The sequence below is a fragment of the Castor canadensis genome, chromosome 7, assembly GCF_047511655.1.
Source record: "Castor canadensis chromosome 7, mCasCan1.hap1v2, whole genome shotgun sequence".
In the NCBI taxonomy this organism is placed as follows: Eukaryota; Metazoa; Chordata; class Mammalia; order Rodentia; family Castoridae; genus Castor; species Castor canadensis.
In genome coordinates, this window is record NC_133392.1 from 94,002,680 (window position 1) to 94,027,354 (window position 24,675).

Sequence of the window (24,675 nt, forward strand, 5' to 3'; positions counted from 1 at the left end):
ATTATTTCACAGTCATAGAAAACCTGCTTCCCTCAATCCTGTGCTGGAGGTGCTACTGGAGAATGGTAAACATACTCCCTCCCCAGAGAAATAAATCATTTGTGGAAACAAAGGGCACATACACATGGAAAAACAATAAGAATACACCCCAAGTCATAAGCAAATACACAAAGATAATTGTGTCATAAAGATTTCTATGTCATGCTTAATAGGCATGGCATTCAGAAATTTCACCTATATGCTATTTCTTCACCAGACTATTTCACAAAATTTTTTCAACTAGATCTTATTCTTGTTCTTTTTCTTTTCAAGATGCAGTTTAACTCCCCACAATAATGAAAAAGATTAAATACTCCCCCAAATTTGGTGAAGGTATAGCGCAAATTTATGGCAGACCCCTGTCAATTTTATTTTACAGCAGAAAAATTAGCTTTCTGTGAAGCATATACATCAACATAACTCCATTCTGTTTTCTTTCCTGTGTGCTACTCTTCTCTTCTCCATTATATTAGCTTTTAGTGGGTTCGTTCAGTTTTTATTTCAATTTTGTGACCCATCCTTTTAGAAAATTCCTTTGGCTTTAACTTTTCAAAAAGGTACTAACTTTACACCAACATAATCTCACTCTATTTTTTACGGCATTTAGTAATCTTGGAAGCCTCTCTTCTCTCACTTTTCCAACCACCCATATACCCGGCTGCCACACGGTACCACCTACAGTATTCAAGCCTTAGGAAGGCTGCATGAGAAGCCCCAGAAATTGATTGCAACTTTGATAGTCCCCAGTCTACCAAAGTAGTATCTTGACCTCTTGGGGAGACAATAGGCTTCAAAAGATCATTTTCTTGAAAAATATCTAAGATTCTAAATTGAAAATGACAAAGATACTTCAGACTCCTTTCTAAAATAATCTCCTGAAAAGCATTGCCCTCCTGCCCACATTCTCTCTTTCTTTTCTTTCTTTTCTTTTCTTTTCTTTTTATTTTCAGTGCAGGGGTTGGAATGCAGGGCTTCACACATTCTAGGCAGGAACTCTACCCTGAACTACACTCCCAGCTCAACCCATATTCTTGTATCAAGAGGGTTCCCAGCTTTGTATGACACAGAAAGTACTAGTCTTTTTGAAACACCTCACCTCTTCCCAGTAGCCTTTTGAGACCAGTGGCCTAGCTATAGTTGGATGATGGAAAGTATTTATGGAACAAATGTCAGTTGCAATCCTATAATCATGAAAGCCATTATAATATTTAGTACAATATTAAGGCTGTATTGTCCAAATATTATAGCACTGCTTTTTCTGGTATAGATATTAGAAGTCAAATATTCTAGAAATCTACACTAATATACTTTTCACAATTAACTACATAAATACACATATAGGTTTAGTTATTAACAAGTTAAATAAATTTACTTGCTAAATTTGTTTAGTCAATTAATTGAAATATTTTTGTAAGCTATATGGAAATTTTCACAAATTTGTGATTGCAATGAAAACTTGAGTATTTCCCAAAACAATAGTTAATAAAATGTTTGTGTATGTGCTCTGTTTTACCTAAAGAGAAACACAGATGAAAGCAATTTGTTAAGAAGTTCCTTGTTTCTACTATTAATTATCTTCCTGGTTATTTATGTGTGTGTCTGTGTTGGGAAGGAGGAAATACCATCAGGAAGGCAAGAAATTAAGGCATTTTTACTCCTGACTCCAGGAAAGATGAAGTGTTGGTTGGTCTTCCTGTTTCACTAGAACAACCCTTCTCTCTTGTACACTCAGTGTCACAACAACTTACGTAAGCCAAAGATATGTCCAGGGAAGGAGCCTCAGAAATTAGAATCAATGGAACTTTGCATGGTGCTTCTCAAAGACTATGTTTTGCACATTGGCACTTTGGTTTTATTTAGAGGCAAAACATCTTTGACAAGTTATACATTATGCTAAAAAGTACCCGTACTTCCATCTTAGCTCATTTATGACTCAGTAAACTGTCAAAGCTTGAAGCCCTACCTCCAGAAGCCAAAAAGCATTTTAACTAATTTTGTCCTCCCAAATCACTAGAAAATTTTATTAATGTTATCTTAAAGAGTAAATTAATTAATAGAAATTTCAAAGGAAGGAGATAGTGTGATTTTCTGCTGGCATTTTAAATGCCCTTTCTTTTGGTTTACATTCTTGTTTTACATTACAGCTTTTTATAAAATGTTCCCAGAGTATTAGTTTAGTATTTTTGGTATCTATGAAAGTCATATCAAATACCATTTTGTCAATCTTTGCTAATGTGGATTTTTTTTAGTGTTGAGGAATCATCAAAATGAACATTGATTATCATAGCACTTATTATACATCACTTTATTTATTATCCTCTTTCCCCACCAGATTGGAAGTCCCTTAGATTGTTTAGACATTTCTCTAAACAATATGCATCCAGCTCTTATGATGATATACAATAGACATCTCAAACTGCTGATCCATAAAGAAAATCTAGCCAATGTGGTGGTTTGTTTGCTCTATAAATGTAGGGTTCCAAAGTCTTTTGTTTTGCTTTGTTTTTTAATCTATTATTTGTCAACTCTAAACAAGTACGAGATTCCTGGGGTTGGGAATGTAGATTAGTGGTATAGTGCTTGCTTACCATGCACAAAACCCTAGGTTAAATGTTTTTACCTAGGGTGAAAGAAAGAACTTTTTTTTTAAGGAGATTATGTGTTTCCAGCTTTTTGGGGGGAAAAAGAAATATCTGGCAACACATAGTACACTTTACCTTATAACATTCAACATGAGACACTTTCCCTTGTAAACAAAACATGCAAGCTCTGATTCACTGATTCCTGATGGAATATTCCAAGACAAAGCATCTTGTACCATGAATCACCCAGTTTGTGCTAAAGTTTTATGTTCTATCTTGGTGGCACTAAAAGAAAGTGAAATGAATCTTAACCCATATCTCTATTCAGTGGAAAAAAGAAGACAGATCAAGAGGACTGTATGTTACACCTGAATTTCCTTCATCCATTTACTTTTTCTTCCAGGTACCCACAAACATTTTAATTTTGAGCCCTACTAGTCACTAGCTTATATTTTGAATCAATGTGAATTATATGTCAATATATAGGACATGAATAAATGCATTGAATAGTGATTTACTGTGTTCAGATAATCATCATATATAGTCCATCGTTTGTGTACGTATTGCACAGTTCATATTGAACTCCTTTATTCTTACTGGAGTCCATTCTCTACTTACAGCCACATTCATCATTTTTCACTTTCTCCACTTCTACTATTCTTCACTAATGTTTGCTCTTGGCTTTCTTTTCTTTCTTTGACTTGTTCCAACATGGAAAAGTGCCTTATCATAAACAAACAGTGATTTTTTAAAATTATTTTTGTATCATGTAATACCCCATAATTATACTTCACCAAGGTAGGACATATGAAAGAAATCAGACATTTTTATCCATTAAAAAAAAAAGAAGCAAACAATTTTTAAGGATTATTACACAGAGTTTAATAGGCATAGCTAAACAAATGCATAGATACCCAAAACAGCAGAAATAGCTAAACACAAAATGTTTTAAAGCACACAAGCTAAACCTTCACTAAAAATTACTGGAAGTAATTGACAGCCCCATATATGTTAAAACAATGGATATTTTTTTTCCCTAAAGATTCTGCTTTTCAAAGAAAATTTACCTGGAATTGAGACAATACAGAAACTGAGTTAACAATAGTTTTTTAATATTCCCAATATTGTGAGTACATTGTGAGTATTATTAATACTAGTATCATTATGCCTAATTCTATTTTATATATTCTATTCCCACATGCAACTTTTTGGTATAGTTTCAGGTCAAGATATTTTCCCATATCATAATTCTGTGTTATATAAATATTCCAATTGGAAAATATGATCACCATGAATTACTACACTTGGGATCATCTATATTAAATATTCTAGCTTTTAATGCCTTTCAATTATATTGTCTGCATAATATCTTTGTTGGGGGCAGTGCTGAGGATTGAACCCAGGTCCTTGCACATGCTAGGCAAGCTGTCAATCACTGAACTAACCACCTCTTCATATCCCTAGCCACATAATGGTTTTAGAATACTCAGTCATATGTAATTTCTGAAAAGAGCTTTTGTGCTCATTGTAGTAGCCTTATTGAAATATTGTTCTCCTCTGTTTAAGAGTTTTATAAACTTTCAATTGACAGGTATTTTTAAAATTTTGTTTCAGAGCACATGAACACCTGCCTACCATTTCATTAAAAAATTATCTAGGCAGCTTCACTGTTAAAGCTTTATTAGAACAATTATATTGTTAACTGTTGGGGTAAACTTCAATTAAAAGAAAATCATCACAAATAATTTTGTGTAAAACCTGGAAACTGATGTTGGCATATATGATTAGGCCCCTTCATAAGAATAAGCTTCTTTTTTTTCCCTTTAAGTAAGTCTCCTCTAAATGATAATAATAAAAATAGGCTTCCAATAATAATAGTCATTATTTTTCAAAAAGTTTATCTTCCTTATCCCTTTTCACTTTTCCTGACAAATTGAAAGATAAAGTTGGTTTTTAAAAGTAAATAATTGATTTGACCAATTAATTTAGACAATGTCCATTCTAAAAAAATACATGGAACATATTTACTATTATTTTTAACTCTTAACAGAACATATTCTTTGAAATGTAGAATTTCTACTCTTGATGCTTATTAAGAATCCCATGAGGCTGTATCTAGTTAAAATCATTTATCCTTATTACTTATAATTCTATAGCTTGGTTCAGTCAAGAATTTGATAAACACCATTTGAAATAACTTTGCTCTGCAAAAGTTTTTAATATTACCACTGAAGTGTTTGACTTGTCTTTTCAAAGAAGTCACAGATGTTATTTTTCCAAATGAAAACTGTATTGAAAATTAATCTTTTCTTCTTTCTTACCTTGAAAAGGATCTATTGAAAAAAACCTGAAAACGGTTCCATAAAATAAGGTGTAGTCTCTTAACATTGGTTAATGTTAATTTTAAGATTCCTTCTCTCTCTCCCTCCCTTCCTTCCTTCCTTTCTTTCTTCCTTCCTTCCTTCCCTCCCTCCTTCCCTTGCTTTCCTTTCTTCTTTTCTTTCTTTCTTCTTTTTCTTAGTGAAGCAACATAACCTAAAAGGTTAGAATCTGGAGCAGACCACCTGGGTATTGATCTCAGCTCTATCATTTTCAAACCGCATGTCTTTGAGCAAGTTTTGGAGATTTATCTTTAATTTAACTCTCTCCCCTCACTTATAAAATAGGAATAGTAAATTCACACACTTCATGGTGTTGTAAGGATTATATAAATTAATACAGGTAGCAGTGCCACATAACTCTTTGAATATTTGTTATTATTTTGGTATCATTAATAGCATAAAACAAGTGACAATTTTTTTTAAAAGCTGCTATATAAATGCAAAGAATTTTTTTAGAGTGCTGGGGATTGAACCCAGCATCTCACATATGCTAGGCAAACACTTTACCACTAAAGTGTATCTCTAGCCCCTTCAAAGAATTTTTAAGTACATTTTTAAATCTATGGCTTTTAAGTTATCATTTTGAAGACTCTTTTCACACCTAGTTGTATTCATAGTTTATGATTTTTATTCATCAATCAAAAGTGTTTTTTTTTTTCCTTAAAGTCATAACTCCCAAACCTTGTGGCAACACTAGAAGAGTATCTGTTTAAACTTCCTACACTTTGAGTGAGCTAAACACAGTTAAACTTAATCATGTGTTAGGAACCCAATTTCATTTATTTACTCATTTATTTGTTTTCCCTTTATGTTTCAAAAAGGCCTTAAGGAGATTTACAAATAAGAATAAATGAAGGTAATGAGAATAAATAAGAATACTGAGGCAAAGAGAACATAAAAACTGAAATTAAAGAGCAAGAAAAGTGAACCCAGGTAGTATATACTCATGTGCATGTAAATTCGAGCCCTGAATTGAGACCAGAGCTTCATTCTTGCTTGGCATGTGCTGTACCACTAAGCCAAATGTGCCTTTAAGCTTGCTAGGAGCAACACAAAGAAAAGGGCTATTTTAAGATTCCTAGTATCTGGCAAAGCATGGTTGATGTCGAGACCTGAGAGAACTCACCAAGTGGTGAAGCTGGTCAACTCCTTGTCTTGCTACCATTGCCTACTTCCCTATAAGGTCCTCTTCTCTACCTTCAAGTAGCTTTAGTCCAGTTTGCCTCTACTACAAAGACAACTCTGTTGTCTCAACCAATAAAGTTCTCCAAAGTCTAGTTCAACTTTTTTTAAGCTAAATTACCTAAGGAATCCTACACATACTTCTAATAGCTGTTCCTGACAAAGATTCTTACTAGGAAGGAAGGCATCACAATCTGGTAGGTTGGGGAGGAGGCAGGGAGAAAGGCCAAGCATTCCCACTATCAATTCCAGTACAAAAAAAAAATGTATATATATATATTGTCGATTGACTGGTTGTTTCTTTGGTAGTACTGGGCTTTGAACTCAGGGTCTTGAGCATGTTAAGCAAAGGTTTTACTATTCCAGCCATACCTCCAGCCCTTTTTGCTTTAATTACTTTTTAGATAAGGTCTTCTATTTTTTTTTTCACCCAAGGCAGACAGGATCATGATCCTCCTACTTATGCTTCCCACATAGTTGGGATGACAGGAGAATGTCACCACACCCAGATTTTTTCTTGAGATGGGGGTCTTGCTAACTTTTTGCCTAGGTTAGACTCGAACTGTGATCTTCTCAGTCTCCACTTCCCCAGTAGCTGGGATTACAGCCACAAGTCACCATACCTGGCCTCCCGTGAAACTTTGTTTTGAAACAAATGATAGGTCTAATTCAACAAATTTACTTTCCCATGCAGGAAAAATTATAAACTCAGAGGAAAAAGACAGTTGGCCCCATGGGTATAACTAAGATATACTACTAGTTAGCAGCTGGGTTGTAAATTCAGGGAATAGTTTTCAATTTTCAAATATATCCGCTTCACTATAGACACAAATTGAATTTTGGTGTTAGAAATTATTCCATCAATATATTGTACTAATAAAGTAGTAAGCTTGGCTTCTTGGATTACTTGGAAATATCTCTTACTGGATTTGTGATTTGGGGTTTTTACTGGATTTAATTTAAAAAGAAAAGAAGAGCAGGATAAGGGTTGAACATTAATCAAGTAACATCTCTGTGTCAGATATTGTGAAGACATTTTAATGTTACTTTGTTTTAGGGCTGGCATAAACTGGCAGGGCTTTCTGGTAGTTTATGACCAGCATCTGTTTTATCTACTGATGCCCAAGCCCAACCATTTATACATTATTAAATATTTTAGTGTTGCCCCTACTTTAATCTTCAATATACACCTGCAGTGAAATGAGAACAGTGGAATGAAGGGAGAAACACACTATTAAGGCACCTTTGACTCTGTCTCTGCCTGCCTCTTCCCATCCTGGACACAGGAAGTTTTCTTGGTTGGGCCAGTTTGGCTCTAGAACTGGGACAGTCCTGTATTTCTAAACATCTCCTTATATGGAAATGTCTAAGCTATGACTATAAAGTCCTCTGGATAGCGAGTTTGAGTTTTAAAAAAAAGAAATGTGTTTTTCAGTCTTGGCAGTAGTGACTCTGGCAGCTGTCTGGCCCATAGGGAACCAGAGGAAGAGATAAGTCACACCAGGTATGCTCTGCCTGCATGCACCTGCTCCTGGTACACACAGCCGCCTGGATCCAAGTCCTGTATTCTTGGCTGAATACATGGGGAAATGCCAGGTGTGCATGTGATATCTGCTCGCCCATCTACGACCAACCCGAAATCTTTCAGTCTTATGATAAATGAGGAAATTGTGGCCTAGAGGAAATTGGGCATGGCCCAATAGTAAATTAAGTATTAGTATTAGAAACTGCATCTTTGAGATTCTTTCAAAGCCTTCATTCTGTCAAGGTACATACCTTGTTTCAACATTCTCTTAGCTGAAAAACCTTTTTCCTCTAAAAGCAATCTTATATAGCAGCCCAATACATTAATGAGGGGCCGAATTCACCCTTAGCTACATCCTCATTACTTCTGCAGCTCCTGTAGCACCTTCACAAAGCTCAATATTGTGCTCTTCAGAGTAGAGTTGGAAAAATGTTGACCTACAAAATGCTGGCACCCTCAGACCCACTCCATGTTGTTCACCTTGGTAAATAATTCACTCAACAAACATACTGTGTAGCTATCGAGTGCTAGACTCTAGGAATACAAATATAAATAAATACTGTCTGCCATCATAGAAGGAGAAGGAAACAGAAAAAATAAGTAAGTAAAACAAAAAACAGCCACTGATACTGCCTTTCTGCATCAATTCTTACTACTGTAAGAGAAAGGAATGTTTATCCCTTTAACAGAGAGAAAACTAAAATCTGAAAGGCTAAGGGATGTATTCTCATGCAACCTTTGAGTGATGCAGCAAGAATTACCAAAAGCTAGGTCTTTCTTCTGTGGATGGTGGGGGTAAATATCTTGTAATTTGTTATAAATGTACAGCAATAAGCATGTTTCAACACAGACTAAAAAGTTAAGATGCAAATTACTTAAATGAGAAGGCAAAAAAGTCCTTAAAAACTCAGATTAAATCACTGAACCATTATCATCCCAATATCACCTTACACAAACATTATTACACACCTATCATTTTCCTTCCCTTCTCACTGTTCTGTGAGGTAGAATGGTAGATATTACTATTTCCATTTTACAGTAATGGAAGTAAATCCCAGGACCATTCATGGAAAGTAATATGGTAGGGATGAAATTTATTTGCCTTAGAGGAGAAAAACTGTCTAGTGGCTGTGATTAAATCCCTACCTGGCTATGAGATATTAGGCAATTCAACCTTTTTAGGCTACAATTTGCTCATCAATAAAATGAGGTTCCAGGTCATTCATCCTTAAGAGCCTTTTGGTTGTGACCTGTGATGCATTTGCAGCTTGTCAAAAGTTCTCCCAGCCAGTACATGGCTTGGCCAGGAATAGAATTAACCTGTCCCAAAGCTTACTGTTTCATGCTGTAAGTTAATATTAAAGTGGAGGGAAACTTCTTGATTTCCTGGCCATAGGGTTAGGTCTTACGAACAATATAATTTTTAATCCAATCTATGTCAACTAGAATTAGACCACGCTGGTTGGAAGGTAGGTGAATAGGTCTTCCTAGTTGGAGGTTATGAACCCACATGAAAGTCTAAATACTTATGGGTGGAGAAACATCTGGATAAATATAAATGGAAAAAAACAGGTGGGTGACAGCACTACAGATTTTTTGGCCAGAAGGAGAAATAGAAGGATTCTTTTCTACTGCAGACCACAAAATTGACAAAGCAGTAACATATCATAGTGTTAGGAATTTTAGTCTCCAAGTATCTGCAGAGACTTTCATTTCTCCAAAAGCAAAACACTGACAATTTCTTGACCGCCCTTGCTGATAATTTCATTCCCAGAAGGCAGAGTAAGCATTAAGGGGAACTCCTGCTCAGGACCCAATTCTGACAGAAACCAGTAGGTAAAATGGAAATGATTGGAACCTTGGGGAAAAGCAACCATGCACTCCTAGAGTTTGATTTAAGCAGTGTTCTGCCTATGCAAACACAAACGATTCTAATGAGCAAGAAAATGGGGAAGAAACTAAAGAAACCAGTGTGCTGCACAGGGACTTACTGACAGGCTCTGAATTTAAAACAGCATGTGCAAAAGATGGTAAAAAGGGACACATAATCAAGCATAAATATATGAAGGTAACACAGACCTGTAAAAATTCACTAAGACTAAAGTGCAGAATGAGCTAGGCCTTGTGAAAATGTTAAAGGGAACCAAAAATACTTTTCCTTAGCATGAAATAAATGGGAAGATGAATATAGGAATAGGCCCATTTTCTGAAGCTGAAGACATAAAATTCATTCATGAAAAAGAGAAAGCAGAGATTTTTTTCTCTTTTATATTTCTTCCTATTGGCTCATTCATATCTCTGTTCATATGCCACCTCCTCAGAGAGGAGTTTGACCATCCTTTAAAAATTTTTGCCGTCGATGTTTGTTACCCCTAGACTTTTCTGGTAATCACTGACTGCCTTTATTTTACAGACGTACGTTGTTCTTTCTCATGCATTGGAATTGAAGCCCCATGAATGCAGGGTCTTTGGCTGGTTTAATATTTCTCCAGAGCTTTGTATATACTAATTACTACTCCATAAAAATGTGTTGGATGAATGAAATCAAGACCATTAAACTGACTAAAATTTGAAAGACAAATGGATGAAGGGATTATAACATTTATCTAGGACCTAGATCACATTAATTGAGGACCTCAAAGGTGTTATACCCTAAATCTTCATATATACCCACTTGTTCAACTCTCATAGCAAGTCTATAAAGCATGTGCTGTTATTGTGTTGAATAAGAATTTGAGACAAGACAGAGACAGAGTCTAAGCACTTCACCTGTGTACTGGCTGCCTACATGTCTCTCAATGTCTGTGAGCTATTACCAGAGACCTTCTAAATGCTATGTTGGAATGTTTAATTGGTGCCTTTTAAGAGAAATCTTTTATGTTAAAGAAATAGCAGAAACTGTGAAATTGATGGGGGTTTTTTTGGGGGTGGGCAGAATAGCCTAGATTATGTTAATAAAAGACTCTTGTGAGCATTTTAAAAAAGCAGTTACAAGGAAAAAATATAAATTCAAAAAAGAATAAGCTGTGTAGGCCAGTTTCTTATATTCTCTTATGTAAGAGGTATAAACCTGTATATCAGGGTATTAGGTACAGATATGTGGATTTTAGTAAAGCATTTAAAATCTTTCTTTGTATCCTTGTGAACCATAAAGAGAAATATAAGTATAGGGATAGTATTATAGTGCATTTTCATAACTGGTTGAACAGTTTCACCCACTGGCAATCTTAACAAATCTCTGTAGCCTGGAAAAGGTTTTTAAGTAGATACCATAAGCCTTTGTCCTTGGCCTTGTCTGATGTGAACATATTTGTCAATGACTGAGATAAAGCTATAAGAAGGCATGCCTGTCAGAAATAGTTTACATGAGACGATGAATAAATACATTGTATTATAAAATCAGGATGCAAAAGTTCTCAACAACTAAAACACAGAGAAAATTTAATAATATGTAATTTGGTTGAAATACTTGTTAGAAGAGCCTACCTTGGGACTAAAACTCCAACTGGCTAAATTTTGTTTGAAGTACATGTGACTTAGCAACAGTACTCATGGGGAAAATGTAGCAGCTTTACTTGGCAGTGAGTCAATGGTATAATATGGCTGCAAAAGCAAACAACAACAACAAAACAACAAAACAGAAGGCGTTTAGAATGCGTGATAAGTTTAGAATGTACATAGTATCATGGAGGGAGTAATCTCTTTTCAGTTGTTTGGATTGCCATATTTAGTTCTGGGAGCAACATTTTAAGGAAAATATCAATGGAAGATTATAAAATCCCAGTCTGAATGGTAAAAGGAATTAAAACTGTCTCATATGAGAAAAAGCTGAAAGAATTTTTACCCTGAACATTATTATATTTGATGGTTCTGTCTGAGTGGTATAATTTTAATCATTATTCAACATTTATTACTTGTGAAACACCACAATAACTATTTTACATTAATTAATTCAAGCAATGACTCAAAAGAAGTGGATTCTAGATTATCTTATTATTATAGATGAGAAAATTGAGACCGAGAGAGTTTAATGTCCAATGCAATAAACACTAAGAAGTAACAATGCTTGAATTTGAACACAATCAGTCTCCAGTTCCTGTTCGCTCATTCTCTACAGTAGATTTGCCCCACTATATGGGAACTAAATTACTTACAGGTACTAAATACTACGTTTGTTTGTATGGGTGTATATGTTTATAGATGTGATGATAATGTTATGTAAAATAACGGGATCAAAATAATATACTGTGAAAATAATATGCTGGAAATATATAGATTTATAAATCTCAAAATATTAAGAATATTTATACTTGGGAAATGGCTATTTTCTTCTTTATCTACTTCTCTTAATTTTATAAATCTTCTTTACTAAGCCTATACTAATTTCATAAAAATCCTACCTACATTTTTTAAATTTTAAAAAAATGATTACTACGCGAAAGTAAGATTAGTTTTGAATTCAAATAAGTTGAATTCAGATGTTTTGACTTATGAGGCATTTTTCTGTGCAAAATAGAACCACTTTTAGTCAGAATTTTTCAAAGAGGAAATACTTTGATAAAAGAAATAGTGAGTTTCCTGTTCCTAGAGATGCTGCGGCAAGTCTGAAAAGGCAATATTTAATCATTCTATGTGGTCAGCATTATAATCTGAAAGATCCAGAATGTTCTAAATATGAGCCAAGAAAAAATAAGCCAAGGACTAGGTAGTTGGTTAATATCACACTTCATATGGGGGCCTTTCAAGGTGTTTAAGGGACCTTGTTTTATGAATACATTTAATAATATATTTGTTTTTTCAGGATAGAAAAAACAGCACAAAAAAACCGTGGAAAATATTTAACTTCTATACCAGGCTTTTCACAATGTGTGCAGGACAGCAAACACTAGACTGAAAGCAGCCATGCTCATTTGTTTACCAAGTCCCACGGTTACGGGACTGTTGACATCTACACACAGAGTAAGTGGTCCCTCCAGGAAGTGTCATTGGGCGTGACCTCCTCTCACATACTCTGCCACTCTGCCTCCATTCCAGGCTCCTGTAAGTGTTCCACTCTTTTTTTTTTTTTTTTTTTAAGCAGGACTTCTATTATCTAAACTGAAAACTCTGCAACAGCAGGGAAATGTTGCTCACTCTCTCTCTGCCTCTCTCTTTTGTTTTTTTTTTTTTTTATATCTCTCAGATTATATAATGCACGTAGACACAAAACAAATATTTTTGAATTAGTCAGTTTGACAGATATATTCAGCAAGCTTTTGTTTCCTTATCTAAGTGTGGTCAAAAGGATTGCATTCGATTTCAAGGAGAGACTACAGTAGAGTTTATTTCTAAGGATTGTATTATTGGTTATGCTTTTCTAGAATTATGCTTTCCTACCTGTGAGGATATGCTAAAATTCACTGCTTCAACATTGGAGATATTTTTAATTAGAGTAAGAAAAATGGTATGATTTTTCTCTTCAGGGTAAAAAGTTGTCAATTTTTTCAAGTGATATGTGCATGAGTTTGAATTTACAATATAGGGGGCCTAACAGAATTTGAAATGTTACCTCCTCCTTTTCCAAGGTGACTTCTACATCACTTTAACTTATGGTTCTGCCACACGACTTGTATCAATATGAATAGAGCCAGGCCTTAAAATAACTATAAGAAATTATATGTTCTGCCGTCTTTTCCCAAATTTTATTCACGTAGTTGGAAACAGTAGAGGGAGACATCCTAGTGCTAAAACCTATTTAGCAGTTTTACAGTGAGCACATGGGATGGGTGTTGTTCTTTTTTCTTTTTCTTTTTCTTTTTTGTGGTACTGGAGTTTGAACTCAGGGCTTCACCCTTGCTAGGCAGGTACTCCAGCCCTCAATTATACTATTATATACATTAAGGCTTCCATATGACATTTTTGTAGCTTCTCAGGAGACAGACATATCATAACCTACAGTGGTTATATAACATCTATAAGAAAATTATTAAGATACATCAATATAAAAATAATCACTGTTGTACATTATTCAAAGAAAACACGCTAAAGGATGGCACAGTGAAAATGTAAGACCAAGTACCGAGGTCAGAAGTTTGGCATGATTGTCAGTAACAAGCTGGGCAAAAAAGTAAAATGTGTATCTTACTTGTAAGATCAACTTGAGGATATATTAAAAATACCGGTTTTCTAGCCCACATGCTTATAGATTCAAATTCAGCAGACATGGTCTTGGTGTGAATATCTCTAACTTTTAAAACGTCATCCAAAACTCAACCAGGCTTGGGAATCATGGACCACATACTAGAGGTGAGCGGGTAGTACAGTGTTGACTTTGCTCTCATCAGCTCACAATCTAGTGGGTGTGCTAGCAAGATTGTGAATGGTTTTATCAGAATAAAGAAAGGGTGAAAATGAAGCCTAAATCTTAGACTTTAATTATGAAAACAGAAGAGAGAAGGCATTGCAAGGATATCTTATAGGTAGTTCTTCAAGAGCTTGACGATTGATTAGTCAACATCACAGATCAGGTAAACTGGGCAACTTAAATGAGGGAGATTCAGCTTCTCGTGGTTTGTAAGGCTAGAAATCCAAAATGAGGATGTTAGTCCTGTTGTTTCTCCTGAATCCCCTCTCTTCCTTGGCTTGTAGATAGCCATCTTTTTCCAGAGTGTCATGAGGTCTTCCAGTGTGTGTTGTCTGTGTCCTCAATTCATCTTTTTAAATGTTTTAATTTAGGAGCAAACCCAGGATCTCTGCATGCCATGCAAGCACTATACTCACTTTCTCTTCTCAGGAAGATATGAGTCTTATTGACTTCCTTTAACTTAACTACCTTCATTAAACATACTGTCTCTAAATACAGGCACATTTTGAGATTTGGGGGCTTAGGATACCAGCATATGAATTTGAACAGCCCTCATTAAAATTGACCCGGTTGGTACCAAAGATAGAGTAAAATGCTCAATAATTGTTAACATTCTTTCCCTAAATTTCAGTCCCTTCTTTCTCAATGGAGGGCATGTGAAAGCTCAAGTAGAAAGTAAATGGAAAATAATATTGCAGGAAGGTCTTCTAGATGGAATCTTTCTAGGTCCCAGTAGTTTAATTGTCAAAATGCTGACTAAACCTTGGCCTAAGAAGTTGTTTTACACAGTTCTCCTTATTCTGACCTGCCTCTGGAATGAATCAGAGGAGAGTGGTACATCTTGGTCGAGACAGGGCTTTAAAAGTACTCACCCAGGATCTCTTCCCAATCCCTTTGTTTTGTGGCGGAAAAGGCATAAAAGGTATTATTCATTCATTGCCTTCTATAACTATCAGCATGCAGGGAAACCTTCTCAGAATTTAATTTTCTTTATATAAGTATAGTTATCAGGACCATTTTGGTTGCTGGTTACAGAAACTCAACTCAAATAAGCTTCTGCAAAGGCAATTTACTGGTTCATGGATCTCTAGGAAGTTTAATAACTGGAATTAAGACTCAGAATCAGCCTTCCTTAGGATCCATCAACCAATATATTCTCCCTTTGCCTGAGTCTGTCCCATAATTCCAGTTAAAAAAAATTACAGAGGCAGACTATGATTAGCTCAGCTTTGGCTACATGCCCACCATAAGGGCAATCAGGGGTTTTGAAGTCAAGTAAGAATGTAACTACTTTCTGAAAAATTTTTGTAACACAAATGCAAATCCATTCGAAAATCCTTGAGATTTTGGATGGAAATATGTTGCACAAGTAAAGCAGATTCTAATAACTTATATTTATCATTTTGAGTGTAAATGGTTTTTGTTTGTAAAATATTATAGTTTGAAAAAGATTCTATGTAATAGCCAGCAATATACATTCTACTATTTTAAATGTAATACAATAGCATATTACTTGTTCCCTTAAGCAAAACAGAAAAGTACTTTTTCATCATTTTATTTTTTATTTTATTTCATTGAGACAGGGTTTCACTATGCACCTAGACTGGTCTTGAACTTCTGATACTCCTGCCTCAACCTCCCAAGTGCTGGGATTATAGCCATGCCCCACCAGGCCCTGCTGGGTAGAATTTGTTTTCGTTTTTGTTTTTTTTTTAAATAATTGTCCCTGTTTCTACTTTTTTTTTTTCATCAGAACTCTTATAACTTGGGATATTAATGTCATAATCAAAATCTATGTTTTTGTAAATAGGTTTAATTTACAGGTTAAATTTGACTGTATTATGAATCTCTAACTTTATCACAAAGAAATGTTTATATGTGACTCATGATGAAATTAAATTCTGAAAGATACAATATTTTAAATATAGTTTTATGTGCTACAAGGGTTGAGAATCAAAAAGAAAGAGGATGAAAAAGAATGAAAGAACTCTGACATTAGAAGTTTTTTTGAGTTGGGTTCTGCTTTTATGTTTTTTTTTACTTAATTCTTGCTCATTTTGCCTCAGCCTTTCCCCCAGTATTTTGGGTTTTCTGACTCTAGGCTTATCCTTGTGCAGTTTTTTTCTTTTTCTTCTTGAGACAGGGTCTCACCTTTGTATCCTAGGCTGGTGGGAAAACTGTCCCAAGTGCTGGGATTACAGACTAGCAGTACCTCACCCAGCTCAGAAGGGACTTTCTTTTCATTCAAAAGGTAAAACTGTGGACCAATTTAAACTAGAATTTTATTTTTTGAAGTTGGGAGTCAATCCAAGGACCAGGTACATGATAGGCAAGTGCTCCACCTCTCAGCTACATTCCCAGCCCCCTCGGTTTATGATGTCTAATTTTCAAGGAAAAATTTTTTTCTTCTTCAGTCATTCATTAAGACTTGCAGTTTTCTTTGCGGTCCCCTATGGGATGAATTTACTTGTAGATATGGTACATGGACAAGGGTATAGCCATTTTGGATACCAGCGTTCAGCTGTAGGCTTTGTGACTTTCCTCCACACAGCAAGGATATGAAACTAGAATTTTAGTTTCATTTAATTTCATTTACTGAATATCTACCCCGTTCAGTAAATGTCCTGAAGGTGAAAGGTGTTTCAGTGTGCAGTAAACCTTCTGGAGAAAAATTATTCTTTAAATCAATGTAGGAAAAACGTTAGTTGTGCTTGCTTCAGCAGCACATATACTAAAGTTGGAACAATACAGAGATGATTAGTATGGCCCCCATGCTAGGATGACATGCAAATTCATGAAGTGTTCCATATTTAAAAGAAATTGATAAAATTATACATTCATTAAAGATAAAAACTCAAAGCAAGATAAAAATAAAAGGAATATTTTGTAATTTAATTAAAGATATCTACTTAGGCCCTATGATTTAATGCTGGAATGTCCAAAACATTTTCTTTAAAAAGCAAGAAAATGGGCCTATAATCCAGATCTTCCTGAGGTTTAGTTAGGAGGATCAAGGTCTCAGGACTGCCCAGGCAAAAGTGACACCCTACCTTGAAACTAAACTAAAGTAAAAAGGTGTTGCTCAAGTGATAGAGATCCTGCCTAGCAAATGGAAAGCCCTGACATTGAACACCAGCACCACCAAAAAAAAAAAAAAAAGAAAAGACAGAAATAGAAAATCTAAACAAATGGAAAAGCAAACCATACTCTTGGATTAGGACACTAAAAGTCATGATAAAGGTAGAATTTCCCTTCAGACCGATCTGTAGATTCTAACAAATGTCACGTGTAGAAGGAAACAGGGACAAGCTTCTTCAAAGATTTGTGTACAGGAGAAAAAGACACAGCAGCCAAAATAACCCTGAGACAGGATCTTACCAGATATTCCAAATTACACTAAAGTTATACTAATTTAGGCAGTATGATATCAGTGAAGGGATGAATTGACCAACAAAATAAAATAAGGATTCAAATGTTAGGTCAAAAATATATAGAAAACGTGATTTTATACATACATACATATATATATATATATAAGTATATATATATGTATTTTTTTTTAGTGGTACTGGAGTTTGAGCTCAGGCCCTTGCACTTGCTGGGCAGACATTATACCACTTGAGCTACTCCACCAGCCATAGGAAATGTGATTATGAAAAGACTAGCTTTGGAGGTCAGTGGGGAAAGTATAAACTATCAGTTCTTAGTATGAATACTATAGTTTTCTGTTTTTAAAATTTTATTTTTGTTTTATACAATACATGAAAGTTGACTTCAAATGGATTAAATACATAAGAATAAAAAGCAAAATGCTAAAATACTTAGAAAGATGGAGGAAATCTTTCTTAAGTAGGAAATGGAAGATACAAGTACAGAAGGAAAGTAAAAAAATTGAAAAAATTAGCTGAATTAAGAACTCTGGTCCTAAAAGGGCATCTGAAAGAACAGAAAAAAAAAATCCACAAACTAGAAAAAGACATTTGTCACAAATTAAAAAATGATAGATTAGTATAGATACTGCCTACAAATTAATTAGCAGAAGACTATTCAATTTTTTTAATGGGTTAAATAGAATATGTACCTCACAAAACAGGAAACCCTAATTGTGAGTAAAATGAGAAGAGAGGCTCAATCTTATTAGTAATCAAGGAACTGAAAATTAAAACTATGAGGAATATTTATTTTCCATTCACCAAATTAATTAAAAATTTAAAATATCTGACAGTTTTTATTGGTACTAGCAAAGATCTAGAACAATTAGACATTTGTCTTTATATTCCTGGCAGGAGTATAAATATCAGTGTTTTATATAACAGTTATACAAAGTTTATTTATGCTAAGTTATGCAGGTTTATTTATGTTATAAACTTGAAATTTTCATACTTTCTGATCCAGCAATTTAATTTTTAAGCGGATATTCTAGATCAGGGTTTCCTAACCTCATATTTTTGACACTTTAGGCCAGATAATCTTTGTTGTAGGGCTGTACTGTGCCTTCTGGGATGTTCAGCCATAACAGGATATTTAGCGGCATATCCCAGTTATTACAAGCAAATATGCTTGCAAGATTGCCAAATATTCTGTGGGGACAAAAGCATCCCAAGTAAAGAACCAGTGCCCTAGAGACATTTTTGTCCTGATGCACTTGTACCTGTATCACAATGGCGGGCATAGAAGCACTGAGTGAAGTAGTCAAAAGCAAAACCAAAAAGCTTGAAGCAATTCAATGCTTCAATGGAACACTATGTATCAGTGTAAACTAATGAATTATACCTATATCCTGCAAAGGGTTGAAACTCAAGTGAGTGGAAAAACCATACAAATACATGTTGCATTTACATCTTGTTACAAGACATGTACAACAAACAGTTAACATATTTCAGGATGCAAATACATGTAAAATTATAAGGAAAAGCAAGGGACATTGCTTCTGGTTAGTAAGAGATAAAGCAAGAGAAAAATTCAGGATAATATTTAGCTTTGATTGAGGAAAGGACTAAGGAATTGTGGAAGGACACACAGAGGGATTGAAAGGTCACTGTAATTAATTTTTTATATACATATTGGAAATTTTTAAGCTATTACTTATTAAGAAAAATTTTAAAGGAAGCAAGTATTTTTAACCTTAGAAACTATGTAATACAATAACAGATCAGAAATATATTTTCAATGATTTAGCATTTTGATTTGTATATTTGAACCAATATAAAATAATAATGAATTATTTCAGAAACCAATTTAGCATGTTGCTTAGGAAAGTCAGGAGGTTAAAACAAAATGGGCCAACCATGAGCTCCTGTCTTCAGAAGCAATGACTATTGCTGAGCACATGGCTCAAGTGGTAGAACACTTGCCTAGAAAGCACGAGGCTCTAAGTTCAAACCCTAGTACTACCGAAAAAAATACAGAAGCAGTGGCTAACAGATAACATACTCAACTACTTTAAAAGCACAACCTTTCCCCTCCTCCCTTTACGGGATAATCTAGTGGCAGGATTAACCGCACAGAGTGAACTTTAGCTTTTAAGCCCATCAGTTACAGTTTTTTTTTTTTAAACGAATTAAAATGACTATTATTCCTGTGAAATGAACCAAAAAATTGTATGAAACTGGAAATTCCAAAGAATTGGTCACATGTAATCTTAATTGAAGGAAAAGGAGAGGACTGTTTTTATCTTTGCTCTTTTAAAATCTTAGATACAATTAATCTACCTATCGGACAATTAATAAAGCTTCATTACTATCATTTGACCTGAAAATTGATGCTTGAGAGATTGGAAATGATTGTGGGATTTTAAAAAATAAATGATTTAAAAAAAAAAAAGGTCATGGTTATAAGTTACTACAATGTGGAACTTTGTCATTAATGAAAATAAGGTAACAAAATTTGTTTATAATATCAGAAATAAAATATATTATTATCATTATTATTTGTGCTGTCAGAGCTTGAAAGCAGGGCCTTGTTGTGCCCCCAGCCCTTTTTTCTTTCAGTTTATCCCATGCCCAGAGGCCAAACTCTGGCAGTGATCCTACTGTCTCCACCTCCTACTCAGCTGGGATTACAGGTGTGTGCCACAGTGCTGGTCCTATATAGTTTTTTGATTGAAGACTAGATGGTGTGACTCTTCCAAACTTTGCTCATCAGGTATAACCAGAATTAAAAATGAGAGGGAAAATCTATTTTGTTGAAATACAGATGAGTTACATAGTAACTTAAGAAATAATAAATACTTATCCTGTTTTAAAACTAAGTTTCAATAGATAAATGTCAATAAAATATAATTTTAGATAAACTAAGAGCAAATAAGACTGGGGAAGCCTTGATATGTATATGTGTGTGTGTATATATATATATATATATATATATAGAGAGAGAGAGAGAGAGAGAGAGTATATGAGATATATACTTTCTTTTTCAAGCTTTTTTATTAGCATGTATTAGTTGTACAAGGGGATAAGTTGTGATATTTACATGTGTGCTCTCAACATATCTTAATTATATTTACCCCCTCCATCATTGTCCTTCATCTGTCCTCCTTCCCTTCTTAGAACAATTTCAACAACTTCCGTTATTCATTTTTCATATGTGATAACAAAATACACTCATTGTATTATGCTCTCATTCACCCTTTCCTTATTCCTTCCCCCTCCCACTGGTACCCATCCCAGAAAGAAACATATTTTACCTTCCCGTCCTTCATTTTTTTAAAGTATATATTAGTAGTATAAGGGGATCTCGCCTTGGCATTTCTGGTTTAATATACATTTCAGGTTTAGTATTTCATGGTTTAATATACATGAAACCATGTATATATCATGATTTAATCAGATTAACCCCATTACTTACTCTTTCTGAATTGCCCTGCTCCCCTATTATTCAAAAGCTTACAGTGCATTACGTTATTTTATCTTCAGATGTACACAGGAATACATATATGAACTTATATGCATATAAGTACATACATCTATACATATGCAGTGAGAAAGAGAACAAGATTGCATTAATGGGTCTATCTGAGGAGTCTATGGAAAGGGAATGTTCGAGAGTAAAAAAATATTGATCCATTCCATCTGTATATGGAGATGTGTACTTTGTATTCCAAATTTCTTCTAAAATTATTGCCTTAGTTCTAGATAGCTAAAATTTAAAGACTAGTGAGCTAAAAAATATAATTTATATTTTGTGTGCTAAATTTTCACCTAACAATATCTTATGCATGAGCAGAATTTTTTAATGTCAAATTTTTTTGAATAGCTCTGTTATTTTGGTATTATTACTATTAATAAGAGATTTATTGACATTAATTTAGGCTGAAAGAAATCCTTGCACTAAAATATTTTATATTTGCTCACTTGCCTATTATACTTTTTAGAGTGCTATGAAATCAAACCCAGGGCCATGTAACATACAAGGCAAGTGCTCTGCCAGTAAGCCACACCCCAGTCCAGAGTGGTCCTAGATAAGTAAATTGCACAGAAGACTTTAGGTGGAGATGCCCTGTCATTGAATAGCTGATTTGAGTTTATTTTAAATGTTTCATCTTCATGTTTCTCCACACATATGCTTGAATTCTAGAAGTATATTTGTACCAGAGCAAAAAAAATTAACAAATAATAGATTTATTCTTATTTTAAATTGTTTTTTAATTTAGCTTTACCCAATTAATCTTCATTCGTATTTTTAGTTCCTCCCGGAATTAGGTAAACAGTATTTTTTTAATTTGATGACATCATTTTAGTTATACAGTGGGCACACAATAGCATCTCTCAATTGTATATGTACACATTTATGTAGTACCAAATATACTTTCTTTTTTGAGTAGTTTATTATTCAGATAAAATTTTCTTCTGATTAGAAAATAATATATATATTTACCACAGGAAATTCAGAAAATGAAGAATGGCAAATATTCAACTACTTGTACTAGCTTGTGTACCTTTTGTGACTTTTTTCTAAGCCCACAATATAATACCAATTCTTTCTCCCATTAATACACAAGCGTACAACACATATTGTACTTTTTTGCCCTATTTTTTCATTAACATATCATCTTTTGGTGATTGGCTTATTTAAAAATGATATTTCTTTGTGAAAGATCCTTTGTTTTTATAAGGAATACTCAAGAACCACTGTAGGAAAACTTCATGGCATCCAGTAATAAATTTCTAAGAAATATTTTACACTGACCCTTCCTATTCAATAACATTAACTTTATTATTATGTAGATTGTAAAGAGTTTATGACCAAGTCTAAAACTCAATATTACCTTTCATGTCATAAAAACACAAAGAGAACAAAATTATGTGTTTAAACAAAATCATACAGTAGCTAGCTTGCATAGGAGAAGCTATGATATATGCTTTTAGAAAATAAACATTTTAAAATTCAGAGATGTGGCACAGCCCTGGTCAAACATAAATTATAATCCATTTTTTTGTAACAGTAAAAATTCCAAAGGACTCTTACTCACCCACTCTCAATATGTATTGTGCTTTCTCTTTCTGCCCGAAGAATGTAAACCATATTTATTTCTGTGTCTGTATATATTTTAAGATAAATTATCCCCCAAAACAACATGTTGGATGCACTATGTTCAACTACAATTCAATAGAGAAAGCAAAACTATATTGGCTTCAAAACCCTGCTGCATATCTGGTGAGAACTTTGGAACCCATACAGAATTTGAAAGTAGCATTCATTTATTTGCAACAGTATAACCCACTTTATAATTATGAGATCATTCAACATATTTAGTAGTTAATACTCTACTTTTATTATAACAATTGACTTTTTCTTGTTTGTGTTCAGTACTATCAAATGTAGAAAGAACTCTTTACTTACCATTCTGGGAAAGATGGAATTTATCAATGTGCCATAAATACCCTGGAAAGCAAAGAAAATATTATTATTTGTTATACCTCCATCCACAGGGATCCTAGCTGCCAAATGTAATGCGTCAGCAGCAAAACAAAATGAAGTAAATCTAACGCAGAAAACACAAATCAGTGTTCTAAGATTTCTTGAACATGTGTTACGTGCCTTTGCACAGAGCTACCTTAGGATTAAGCAATTCTTATGATAAGTGACTTCAAATGCAGAATAAAACATTTTATTTTCTGCAAACCAAATTTTATAGGATTAAGAGAAACTTGTCACTGTTTTCTCATTACTTTTCCTTTAGCCCAGTTGAATTTTAATTGGCACTGAGGAGATAACTACACCTAAAGTTCTTTTTTTAAATAAATTTTTATGAAGATATATCCATTATATGGGAGGGATTCATAGTGACAATTCTCATTAGACTTATATTGTACATTATTTACATTGCCCCCATCATCTCTCCCCCTCAATTCCCTCTCCACCCCACTTAAAGCAATTGGAAGAGGTATCTTAGTTCTGCTTCATATAGGTATATGAAGTCCATCTACCATACACCATCACCTTAATCTCCTTCCTTCACCCTCCCTCTCCCACTAATACCCCCACACATGCACCATGCCTATTTTATAGTCCTGTTTTTCATTATTAATATTTAAGTTAATGTTCAAAGGGGTGTCTCAATGTATGCCCACTATGGATATGCTTTACTTTGGTTCATTCAACCCCTTCCATTACTTTCCCTTACCCCTTTACCTCTCATCCCCCATTTTTCAACAGCTTTCAATACATATCCTTATACCCTCTTCCTTCACATCTTATCTTATGTGTTATTATTGATGCTCTATCATTTTCTTTTCCTTTCCCTCTTTTCCTGAGTTCCATAGAGTAGTTCCATTGTTACAAATATGTTCTACATCTGAGTTTGTATATGATCATGCTTGTTTTTGTGCATGTGTTTATCTTTGGATCTATCTTCTACCTATGTGGCTTTTGTGTTTCTGATTCTGGGTTGCTTCACTTAACATGATGTCCTCCAATTGCATCCGTTTACCTTCAAGTCATATGTCATTATTCCTGTGGCTGAGTAATACTCCATTGTGTATATATACCACAATTTCTTGATCCATTCATCAGTTGTAGGGCACCTGGTTTATTTCCAAAGCTTGGCTATTGTGAACAGTGCTGTGATGAACATTGGCATACAGGTGTCTCTACTTTATCCTGTCTTACATTCCTTTGAGTAAGAACTAGATCATAAGGCAGTTCTATGTCTAGTTTTTTGAGGAATCTCCATACTGCTTTCCGTAGTGGTTGTACTAATTTGCATTCCTACCAGTACTGTATAAGGGTTCCTGTTTCGCCACATCCTCACCAGCGTTTGTTGTTGTTATTACCCTTGGTTATGGCCATTCTAACTGGGGTGAGATGAAATCTTAGTGTAGTTTTGATTTGCATCTCTTTTATAATCAGGGAAGTTGAACACTTCTTCATGTGTTTACTGGCCATTTGTTCCTCTTCCTTTGAGAATTCCCTTTTTAATTCACATGCCCATTTCTTCATTGGATGTTGATTCTTTGGGGGTTGAGTTTTTTTGAGTTCCCTATAGATTCTGGACATTAGTCCCTTATTGGATGAGTAGCTGGCAAAGATTTTCTCCCACTCTGTAGGCTATCTTCTTGAGTCTGGTGACTGTTTCCTTTGCTGTGCAGAAGCTCTTTAGTTTGATGCAGTCCCATTTATTCA

The 24,675-nt window shown here is 34.3% G+C and overlaps 2 protein-coding genes and 1 non-coding gene across 39 annotated transcripts in view; 2 read left to right on the forward strand and 1 right to left on the reverse strand.

The window, feature by feature from the left end:
• Adgrl2 (adhesion G protein-coupled receptor L2) overlaps positions 1–24,675 on the reverse strand; it is a 620,387-nt gene that overhangs the window by 193,653 nt on the left and 402,059 nt on the right. For all 37 annotated transcript variants that reach the window (XM_074079630.1, XM_074079629.1, XM_074079627.1 and 34 more), the window contains one exon: positions 22,894–22,935. The gene's annotated coding sequence lies outside the window, so the exon portion shown is untranslated. The remainder of the gene's footprint in view (positions 1–22,893; positions 22,936–24,675) is intronic.
• Positions 1–24,675, forward strand: part of LOC141424876 (uncharacterized) — a 229,931-nt gene that overhangs the window by 9,804 nt on the left and 195,452 nt on the right. The gene's annotated exons all lie outside the window — the stretch shown is intronic.
• LOC141425170 (U6 spliceosomal RNA) lies at positions 16,760–16,866 on the forward strand. Its single transcript, XR_012450262.1, has one exon. It is a non-coding gene; the product is annotated as a U6 spliceosomal RNA (small nuclear RNA).